General features: G+C 35.2%; 1 pseudogene; it reads left to right on the top strand.

Annotated features, from left to right (window-relative positions):
• The first annotated feature begins 6,758 nt into the window (after positions 1-6,758).
• LOC138878832 (small ribosomal subunit protein uS4m-like) lies at positions 6,759-8,472 on the top strand (annotated as a pseudogene).
• The last annotated feature ends 3,787 nt before the right edge of the window (positions 8,473-12,259 follow it).

Raw genomic sequence — 12,259 nt, 5'->3', positions numbered from 1 at the left:
GTACAAAAAAAGGCATTGGTTCATGCATTACGGGTAGATTCCTCTTATCTAAGAAATGGAAGGGGGACTTCACCGAATGATAAGTAAAGTATGGGATGTTCAGTAAATAATCTCTTAGCTCAAGTCCTCGGAGATACCCAAGGCATATCCCCGTGTCCTCGATACCCAACAGGACAAGAGTATACAGGTCTGCTAGAGGCAAATAAGAGCTCGTCGAACCATCATTCTTTACTTCCGGGGTCGATCAATCGATAGTTCTCCAATTTCTTCTCGAAAGCTTGTTTATAAGAAATAGCTTATGCCACTTGTATTTTCCCGGATTGACAAAGAGGCTTGGATTGGAGATTATTGTGTAAACATTCAAGTTGACAATCAGCTTTCTAGACAGCCAGGGGATTCTAAAACCAATACCAATGATTTCACTGGATCTAAGAATAATATAGTAGAGAAAATCGGACTCACCAAGGATAGCGAATGGGCAATACGTAGAGGTTGCTTCACTTCCTATGGATTATTTTATAGCGGTACGATTACGATGCTTGCTCCGAATGATAGAGAGATGGCTTTCCTTTCAGATATTGCAAATGCACAAACAGCGAAAAAAGTCACTCTTAATCCGATATAGCAAGAAATGTTTTACCGGTAAAGTAAAGCGAGAGACAGTCGATCCTTTCTTAGGGTTCCAAGTAATTCAACAAGTGCCAAATAAAGTATCCGGTTGTAGAGCGAGGCAGCATAGATGAGTTGGCACAATATGTAATACCTAAGGTATTGGTGTCGGAGAAGGGAATCACTCAATGCTATTACAAGCACTCATTAGTTTGAATTGGGTAGAGTGAAGGAGATAATAGAAGGACCTGCCGAAAGTAGTTCCATCTTTCCAAGTCTTCCGAACTCAAATTTTCTAATCTAATAGAATTCTTAGTTAGTATCGTTCAACTAAGCCTGTTTTCGACGAGTGAAACGGCTAGGCTACATCTTAGCCTAGTATTCCCGGATTAGTATTGGATAAGAAAATTTTTGCTTTCTTTCCATTCATGAAGAACAATAAAGTGAGGGAAGGGCTTCCGTGGAAAAAGGGTAAGTTTGGGATGAGAGAATGAACACTAAAATAATAGTCACCAAATTTGACTATTCTTTTTTATGAAGACGAATTGATAAGAAAAGGTACTTCCATGTGTATAAAAGCACAAGGGAAGGAGGCCTCTAGTCCAAGTATAATAGCATAGGGGGTGCAAGGGTGAAGATACTAGAGTGGTTTGACACTCCTAGTCAGCTTTCTTTCATTCGAGCTTTCTTTCTTTTGCCTTTACCCGAGCCAATTATGCATGGCGCTGATGAGGAAGGCGTCATTTACTATATTACTATCAGCCATACAATGATGGTATTGTGGATCTCATTCATATTCTAGTCTTTTTGGACAAAGTTAGAGTAGTCATTTAGGAAATAAGCCTTTTTTAATTATTCTATTAGCATAATATTAAGTGGTAAACATTTTACACTTTAGGTTTTACCGTACTATACATGCAAACATAACAAATAAAATCAAACAAAGATAGTTAGCATAGATAGTCGTCTATCTCCAGTAGGCACCAGAGTAGATCTACCCAAAAAATAAAACAACACCGGACATGAAAACAAATGTCTCAAGACGCTTATTGAAACCTTCTAAAACTAAAAAGAGTCGACGGACACTATTAGTTTTCTCGGGCACCAAGGAAGATTACCTCCACGATCAGTGTCTGCTGCTCCTGGTGTAGTCCTTGGAGTCTTTCTTTAGTTCACGAATCCTTTGATAGCTTGCTTCCATTCGGGCTTTAATAGCAGCCGGGTTCACGGAGCGAAGATTCCTCAAGAAACCATTTAACATTATTCGAGTCTTTCGAAGAAAATTTTATACATTTTGTATTTCAATGTTAATTTCAGCAAGTCATTGGGGTATGTCGAGAATTTGAGCAGGGAGGGCCATGGCTTCTCGATATACACTGGTAGAAAATTTCTATTTTTTTGTAGAGCACGAAGGCTTATCGAGCTTCTTTTTATAGAGTGTATAACAATTCTACCAATGCAGTAGAAATTGCATGGCTGGCACAATATGCGTACTATGACCATGCTGCTTGTATGAAAAAACAAACTTTGTAGAACCCTTTCACCTAATCTATCGTGGTGAAGTCAACAATGGATTTAGTGGATCATACACCTTATGCTAGGATTTCGGAAGGACATTTATGAGACTGAGGTGGGTTTTCAGAGAAAGACGGGAGTGGATTTTTTTGCCCTAACTAGATGTGAGCATGGGAATTGTATTGCCGAGTAGAAGGCGGAGATGAATTTGGTGTTGCAGCTTTGATGATTGTGAGAGGGGTTGAAAATTTATTGGTTTTTTTAGCATGTATATTAGTATGCATGAACATATTACAGATTATAGAATGTAGAAAAGCCATACGACACGAGCAGTTGAGTACAGTACTATCATGCCTTTGTTTTGTTGTGTAAAGAAAGTAAAAAAGGTGCGAGGCACGCACCTCAATCACCCTGCCTATGTGAATTGGCCGAACTTAAAAGTACAACCAGCTTAAGCTAGTTTCTACCTATTTTTTAGTGTTCGTCCATTTCTAGCAAAGTCTAAAGAACATATTCGTTGATGATTTGGGGTTATGATGGAAGATACTGCTGAGGTTATACATCAAGTACACACGTGATTCTGTTCTGGCAGAAGTGGAAGCGTAATTCAGCTCTGGAAAAACTCCCTAAGGTCCAGAGAGAGATAAAATTTATAGTCAACCTCTACCTCTCAGATAGCTTTCTTATCCAACACTTCTATATGGAGTGGGTGTAATATTAATATGATTGGTAGTTTAAGTTTACTAGTTGCAGTTTTCCAAAGTCTCAAATTTAGGGCTTGGTTCCGACCTTGTTTCGTAGTGAATTTATGGATTTGAATACTTCTAACACTGAATTCTCTTTTGTAAATTCAACTTGACTTGTACTTGGAACAAAAAAAAGGTATCCAATTGAAATCCAATTTTTTTCCGCTTAGATGTGCTCGACAAATGCTAAAGCTAGAGCGTGATGACAAGAATTGATCGAGCAAAGAATCACAATTCTCAACTATCACATTCAGACCTAATTTCACTCAATTAAATAAACTATATCCTTACAAAATTTATTAGTACTCCTACACAGTTGTTTAGTTTAATGTCATTCTCTACTCTATTCCTGACTAGGTCTTTGATTTCAGGCCCTTTCAAGGAGGGTATCTTTTTGGTTAATATCAGCCCGGCTCACATGAACTTCCGACCTTTCTTAGTTGACAACTTTATTGTAATTTTCAGTTCTCTAGTTACTCCTGCACAAGTAACAGCAGTTATGGATCTGATTGAGGAGCACTGGGAGGAATGGTTCGGGGAGATGCCCTTGAAAATTACTCATCCAACTCTGAAAGTACATGAGTGGAGAATTGTCACCGGATTTGATAAAAAAATACAGGCCGGAGTTACCTTATTGGTGAATCTTGGCCGAGTTAGTGTTTAAGGAAGAAAACCTTATTGTAGGTTCTTTTTTATTTAAATAGTGTCAAATTCAAAAATAAAAGGAAAGATGTTTGTACGCACATTAGATTTGATAACTCAATTGATCCTACTCTGTCTAGATCAGGGTTCCCGCTTGTTAGCTTTGTATTGGCTCCTATCTTACTTAACGGGGCCCTTAGTTGAACACCGATAATTTTTTTTGAAATTTTTAAACTTTTCCAATATAGAATAGTAGTTGTATTAACTACCCCGAAAATCCAAAACCTCTTATTCCGGTCCTTAGAAAAACTACGACTAGTCAGGAATTGCGTAAGAGAAGAGACGTCGTAAGTAACAATAGTGCAAAAGCTAGCGGCGGAGATCCGCAAAGGTAACCGGATACCTGGGGCTTAGAACAATAAGCATCCAGAGTCTCTTAAGAAAAGTCTTTCGCCCCTTATCTTCTTGTCTATCTTCTTTATCTTCTAATCGAATCGCCTGACTTCTTTCAAGCCCTACTTGAATTGCTTTCTTCAAAAAAGCTTTCTTTATTAAGAGTCCTTTAAGAAGCTAAGCTACTTCAGATAGTAAGATTCACTTAAATTCATAATTCTAAGCACTCGTGACTATCCGATAGTCATTTCGCTTTCCTTCTAGACTGAAAAAGAAAAACAGAAAGATTGAGCATAAAAAATATAGATAATGAGATATTATGTGCAAACAATGGAAATTTAATAATAAGAGTCTGATCTTCTCGCTTAAGAATATGCGATTCCTCCGAAGTGAAGTTGTTGGGGGAAGAAAATATGAGGAAACTAGTTTAATTGAGGAAGTCAGTTTCTTTAATGTATACTAACTAGTTTACAAAAGCATAATGCATGACGCTTTTCCTGTTTTAGTCCACTCTCTCTTAGAAAACGAAGCTGCTTGAAAGCAGATTTCAAAATTTCATAGGTGAATATAGAGATCACCGGTGTCCTACCCGAGACGAAGTAATTGTTGTCCCCAAACCAAACGGGATGAGGGAAAAAGGCTCGAGAAAGCGTCATTGGAAAGGGGAATATCTGATAAAAGTGTTAGCGGGGAGCCCATCCCTCTCGTTCTCACAGAAGATATAAGGGGGAATACACGACAGACGGAAATGGGGGAAATATCCTTTTTCTGTCTTCTCTCCACAAAGGAAGGAAAGCACCGCCAAGCCAATAAGAAAGCAGAAACTGCATGAGGTAAGACTAAGGGCCCTGTGCGCCCTGCAAGAGATTACCGAGGGTCTCGGTACCAGGGGCGCGGGAAAATAAAACTCCATTAAATAAAAGAAAGACAATAGGAGTCCTCTCAATAGTCGAGAGCCCACTTCCCTATATGCGCTTACGGAAGGGGAAAAACTTGATTCTCATAGATTAGACAATACACATGTGCAAACAAGAAAATCAAACTATCTTCTTATTGATACTATATATTTATCTGTTCCCCTAGATCTACCTTTCTTCAAAACAAAGATATAGCAACTAAAAGAAAGCTAAATCGAATCGGAATAGGATAAAAAATTCACGAAGGATCAGAGAGAAAGAGGATTCTAAAAGCAAAAAACCTAGAAGACTAGATTGTCAGACTCGGATATAGTAGTAAAATCTCTGTCTCGAGAGAAGGCATAAGACTTTTCTAAAAGTCTCCTCTCATTACTTATGGATAAAGCTCTTAAGCTTAAGCTTTTACGAACTGAAAGATCTTCTCATTCTAAATAAGAATGAGAGTCTTTCAACTAGATATGCTCCTTTGGCTGGGGTTGAGACAGAGAGCGTGAGATAGTTGGTTTGATAACTAGTCCAACTTTCTTGTATCTGAAAGCGATGACATGATGTTTGGTCTAGTAGGGAGACTTTTTGGATAATTTACTTCCACGAATAAACTGTTAGGCTAATAAGAATAGGTTGGGATTAATCCCACCTTTGAAAGAGTGGTTTTGTTCTATCAATACAGCTTATCGAGTTATCAAGCTGAACTACCTTCTGTAAAGAGATTGAATCGTTCGTTTACTCTAAGTCTTGTTACCGGCGCGATGGATCGCTATTTGAAAACACTTTCAATACAAAAAGAACTCCTCCCGGCTATACTCTAGTTGGACAGTCTTATTTCAGTTTGAGAAGTCAAGGAGGCACGAAGAGTTAACAAAGAATCTTTACATTTGACTGTCCAAAATCAAGTGGGAGATTGAATTGAAAAGGCCCCTTATTATAGATGGGTTGTTAGCGCTATTTTTTGAAATGAGTACGATCAGGTTTGACTAATAAGATAGAAAGGGACAAGACAAAACCCACTCAGCTGAGTTCGGCTTTTGGGGCTACCTACTTTAGGGCTTATGTAATATATAAAGAAGCACCCTCTTAGGCTTTTTTGTTTAAGGGCTGCTCACCTTTTGAATAGAAGAAATTGGAAGAGCAGAGGTTATTTTGGTAAACCGATGCATGAGCTGAGGCTCCCATGTCCCGCCGACCCTCTGAAAAAGTAAGGGCTCATAGGGAGTCAGAAGCAAGCAGAGTAAAAGGCGGGCAAAACTCACATAAGCAGAGGGGGAGAACACATTCATGAAAAGCGAGAAGTCCTGTCGTGGGGGACTGACCAACTATAAATAGATCTTACTTATGCTTACGAGTAAGAATATATATTAGTCTGTATCGTGGGTCTATTTGTTACAAAAGGTGAACATCCCTTTCTAAAACATTAATATTTGTCCTCAGGCAGACATCGAAAAGGGGGCGAAAAGAGCCTATTTACTTTTACAATATTTCGGAATGTATCATGCCTCTATCTATTCATTAAAAAAAAGTTCTGAATCTCGGGTGAACAAATAGGTGTGGGGAAGAGTGAGAGGGGAGGCTACGAGCCCTCTCTCGTTGTTGTTCCTAGATCACCCATCTCTTCTTTCCCCTTCGCCCGACCCGGTGAGATCAGATTTCTAGAACGAAGTGAAGTGATAGGAAGAGAAGACTACTGGCGGGAAATCCCTTTTCATGAAAGCCCCTTGTAAAGGGAAAAACGAAAGTGTGCTCCTGTGCACCAGCTAAAGAAATGAGCTTTAGAAGCTTACCTTATTATTATATAAAAGGGGGAAAGGGTGAAAAACTTATCTGACTAATGAGAAGAAAGCGGCAAGCCAAAACCTACTCCTAATAAGTTGCTGGATCGAAGTAGTGCATTATACATCTGCCCACCAGCACCAGAGAGGTTAGATTCCTGTTATACGCGATGTGGCGAAAAAGACTAATTCAACGAGATATGCCTTGCCTGCATTCAAATTTAAAACTTGTCGTCTACTTTTAGGAAATGTTTGGAAAAGAGTAATACAACACCGTATTCTCCAAAGATTGAGGAACAAGAAGAGATCTATTAAGATAAAGATTTATTCTAGAGAAAATTTTAACAGCTACATCCAATCACAAACTACATGAAAGTTGTCTCTTTTTATGGAGATTTACCCACCAAAGAGATGCACAGAGGAAGGGAACGAACTTCATATATCCCTTTTCTACTTAATCCAGAAATAAGATCGGACATTATCCTGGTTTGTCTCCATTTTTGTGAAATATTCCCCAAACAAGGCATCTGATAAGTCATTGAAGGGTTTGTGTGAATAATGGAATGGTTAATATTACTCATTTTAAACTATCATACGGTGATATAATATCTTTTCAAGAAAATGATGCGGGAACCCGCGGTGAAGAAATAAAGAGGGGATGTCGCCTACTATTAATATACCGATTTTTGCAACAGTTGCATTCTTCTATGCAAGAAAAAGACTTAGAAAGAACAAAGAAGTTTGGATCCGAAAAAGTATGCTTAGGCAGTTCTTTCGCTGAGCATAACAGAATGAAGAGGAATTTGTATTAGGCAAAATACATACTTTACCTATCGACTTTGTCCCCAAATCCCTCTTACACACTTGTTAAAGAGGTAATAATATTACACACTAAAACTTTTAAAAGATGTGTCAATTACACACCACTTCGGTGTTTGACACATATGCTTAAAGATTGTTATTACACGCACCAATCAACGTCTGACACGTGTCATAAATCATTAAAAAAAACTGAAAAAAACCTCTACCCATACCCCCACTCTTCATCTTCCCAAAGAAAAAAATACGGAAAAAAAAATCCCACCCCCTCCTCATCTCCCCAATCCCATCATCTTCTCTACCACCACCATACTACCACCAACCCTTCCACTACAAGCACCTTCTTCCCCAACTATAGATTCAACTCTTTGCCCGATTTTTAACAAGTTTTAACATCCATCATAAATCCTTATAGAAATTTCAAAATCAAGCTCAAACCCAAAGCTTCAAACTTGTTAATGGTGATTTTTGAATTTTATCAAAATTAATCACCTAAGTAAATTTTTATTCAACAATAATCACGAATTCAAACTAATTTCCTAGGTCATGGAACACCAAAATCAACAAGACCCGATTAAATTTTCAAGCTTTTTCAAAAGGTCAATAATGGTGATTTTTACAAGACCCAATAGCTTCTCTTTTCTTTTTCTTCTTAGTCATGGGGGTTGAAGAGACGAAATATGAGGGGTATACAAAATTAGGATGGAGGTTGGGAAGAAGACGAAACCGGGGGGAGGAATCGCTGGGGTGTGGGTTGGGGAAGAAGACGTGGGTTATATTTTTTTCTCTTTAATTTGTCAAGAAAATTGTTAAAAAAGGGAAAAATAAAATAAAAAACTTAATTTCAGATGAATTTTGTAGTTTTCACGCGCCTATTTTATGTGTAATATACGCGTGCGACACATGGCAAAAGATGTGTGTAATTGACACCCTTTTAAAAGTTTTGGTGTGTAATATTATTTCCGTATTTAACAAGTGTGTAAGAGAGATTTAAGTAAATTATGTATTTTGCCTTTGTATTATTTCAAATCCCTATTCTTATCAAAGAGAAGGAACGAGAAATAATATTTTGAAGTTGAATCACAAACAATATTTTCTGAAGTACGAACTAGTCAATTTAAGAAGATTTGCTGAGAAAAGTTTATTTTGAATACATATTACACATTTATTAATTGGTAGATTATTTTTTCATAGTTCATACGATCACTTTTCTTTCTTCTTTTTTTCGACAAAGATCTCTGGATTTCACGAATACTACAATTAAATTGCGATGTATTATTGGTCCAGTTAAACCTAAAAAAGATTCCATTTGGCATTAAATTGGTTTTTGGGTCAAAAAAAAATTGAATAGATACCTTGACCATTGCTCTGGTTGCTTGACAATAGGGGTAATGTTTAATAGCATTTCATTTCTTTTTCTTTTTCCTTTTCGTCTTTAGCATTTTATTTCTGATTCCATTTTTTGTTAGGGTCCATGGCTAAAAGTTAAAGGCCATACCAAGTACACTGCACTTTACTCAATTAGAAAAGCCAAAGACCAATTACTTTATTTTATATGCTATATTTTATTTTACATGTGAAAAATTGATCTAATCTCTTCATATAAAATGAATCCTAAAAAATTGATTATTTAGTACAGTGCTTTATATTACTTAGCGAAGTCGAAAACACAATAAATTGTTGTTTACATATTCATACACTCTATGCAATAATTTTTTTTTAACAAACTATGGTAGCTTTACAGGCTAATTCACAAAATTATTTTAATTTTTTGTCATACTACTTACTCTATCAAGAATCATACTATTACTCTCTCCATTACTTTAATTGAGTTTTTTGTCTTTTTTTTTGGTTCATAATATTTAATTTTTTTAGATATCAAGAAAGAAATAATTTTTTTTTCAAAGTTGTCTTGTAGTAAACAGTCTAGGAGTATTTGTTGTATTTTTACTGAATAAGTCAAGTTTAATATGGTCAATTTATTATTAATTAATGCTAAAAGATAAATTTTTTAATATATATAAAAATAACCAAAAATCAATTAGAGTGGACCGCAAGAAGTAATATTTTACAAGCTTTTACGTAATTTTTAACTATAAATAGTATGAATTAGGGAATTAAACTGTTTTCTCAATCATTATAATTTTTTTTTCATTTTTTTAAAAATATTTAAAGTGGGGTCCACGTGGCCGACCAACAAAGAATAAAGAAGGGCCCACATGGCACTTTCTTTTTTGTGATTGTTCTCCTAAAGAAAACATGACCGCCAGGCAAAGTTAACTTCCAAAAATCCAAAATCAGATAAAATTTGAAATTTGTGTACAATTTATTGAGTTTTACAAAAATAAAAAAAGGAAAAAATAAAAGAAAAAGATTGACAAAAGATGGAATAGCTTGTTGCCAAGTGTCCATTTAACTTTAAGGGGACCATTCCTTTTTCCTTCCCTGGCTGTTTTCCTTTCTCTGTGTGCTTTAAACTCAATTCAATTTCCTTTGGTCCATTCTATATCATTTAAACAAGTAAAATGAAATTATTTCAACAAATAAAAATTTAAATTATTGGCCATCAATCAACACTCGTTCATTATAGTCTTGTGTTGATAAATTCATGTATAGTTCACAACAATGTTTCAACTATATATATACTCTCTCTTGATAGAGTTTTAGGCGATAAGATTCTTTAATATTTGTTCGAGTTTTCTAGTATGATGAATTGAAGTCAAAGACGAATCAAGATAATTTGTCTTCAAACCAATTGACGAAAGGCTGAAAGATGATACGTGCAAAGTAGACTCCGCACCTATTGTGCTACTTTGTCTTAAATTTGATGAGTTCAAGAAATTAATACGGTATATTTTTCCTATAAGATAACTTGTGTTAAATTAAAAAAAGGATATTTGAAAATTTTGAAGCGTATATGACACATTATAAACTCAAAAAACCATCCAAATATTTTATCTTTTAACAACATATAAATTTCCTAATATTTCTTTTCATCACAATGTACTTCAAAATTAACTTTATACTACGTATTTCTTGAATTGTGTTGTAAAAATAGCACTTACTCAAACTGTTGCCTACCATCAGCCCATCATAATTAGCTGTGTTTCTACTGATTTGTATTTCTCCTTATTTTCTTTTTATATTTTTTAAATATTTCCTATTTCTTGTTTCTCAATTAGTTTCGAAAATTACCCGTCATTTTCATTTTTCAGCAACTTCAAATTTCTGAGAATGACATGTGAGATGCACATGAAGTTATTTTTTTTTTTTAGGTGAAAAAGTCCATTGGTAATAGGTTTTCTATTTAAATCTGATGCCAGCCCCTAGTTTCATATATACATAAATGTTTTAATAGAAAAAACATTTGTTTTGTATTAATTTGATGATTGTTTGCATTTAATTTTGAGAAAATTGTTTATTGATATGGAAAATATGAAATAAAAAGGTGTCAATAGTAACATGGCCCATGGATGCTATTGGATGACATTTGGGTCCAGTAATGTATTTGTACTCCAAAAGTTCAGATAAGGCTGTGGGGCCCATAGTGTAGGCCCTCATGTGAGTTAAGAAAATAAATTGGTTATAAATAAGGGATTTTTACCTATCTATACCATATATGAAACCAAAAATGTTCATAATTTGTTATTTACCCGTGTAGTCCATACTTTTACTACAAATTATATACCAATCCAAAAATAGGTAGATTTTGCCATAAAAAATGCTCTAAAATGAAGGCACCAGATCTGCGTGTGATTCTGTCAACATTAAATTCGAATTGTTGCGTAATTCTCTCCTTCCTCAATGGAAAGAGATCTGTCTTCTCTCACTCAACTATAATTCTCAAAAAACGCAAGCTACTGAAGCTCCAGTAATCAAACGGAAAGGAGATTTCTGTTCTTCATCTTCATCTGTTCTTCCATATATTTTCCACCATTGATAGCCATTAAAAAGCTTGAAAGCTTTGAATTCAAATTTGGGTTTTCAAAAATCATTATTTGTTTGGATTGGGTGTTGTTGTAAATAATTCGGAATATGTTTAGGAGTTTATATCTCAATTTTGAGGGGTTTTGGTGAAGATTAGACTTGGTTTTGACTGAATTTTAGATTGAAACTCGAAGAAGAAGAAGAAGAAGAAGAAGAAGAAGAAGAAGAAGAAGAAGAAGAAGAAGAAGAAGAAGAAGACGTATTTCCAGAAATTGTAGATAAATTGTAGTTAAATTGTAGAATTGTAGATATATTGTAGATAAATTATAGATAAATTGTAGATGAATTGTAGATTGGGAAGACTAAAACTTCTACAAATCTTCTACAATTATGTCGAAAATGCCAATTATGCTACAATTGAAATGAGAATTTGGATATTAAAATTCAATGTATCTATTTTGTAGATATCTTGTAGATAAATTGTAGATTATTTGTATTCTGATTGTAGATGCATTATTTTCTGTTTTCACAAATCCAAAACGACTAAAGCTTCTACAAAATCTTCTGCAAAAAACAGTCTACAATTTATCTACAATTTTTCTAATTTGACTACAATTTGACTACAAAATATCTACAAATTCTGGAAATATGTCTTCTTCTTCTTCTTCTTCTTCGAGTTTCAATCGACTGTGTTAACCAGTAACATTCAACCACTGCCCAAAAAAAAAAGAGGTCAAAGAATTTCGAACTCTCTGCCATTATTATTGCCAGTGGGAATTCAAGCAGTTCGATCAAAGAATTTAAAATTTTCTTGTGAATCTGAAAATATGATATTCTTCGACGGTGGTGGACAGTTGGGGATGATCAACGAGAGGAAGCATAGGAGCATCGTGAGTTGTGTGTGTGTTGTGAACAGCTGAGATGA

Source organism: Nicotiana sylvestris, chromosome 1 (genome assembly GCF_000393655.2).
Source record: "Nicotiana sylvestris chromosome 1, ASM39365v2, whole genome shotgun sequence".
Classification (NCBI taxonomy): Eukaryota; Viridiplantae; Streptophyta; class Magnoliopsida; order Solanales; family Solanaceae; genus Nicotiana; species Nicotiana sylvestris.
This window is presented reverse-complemented; position numbering and strand designations above follow the sequence as displayed.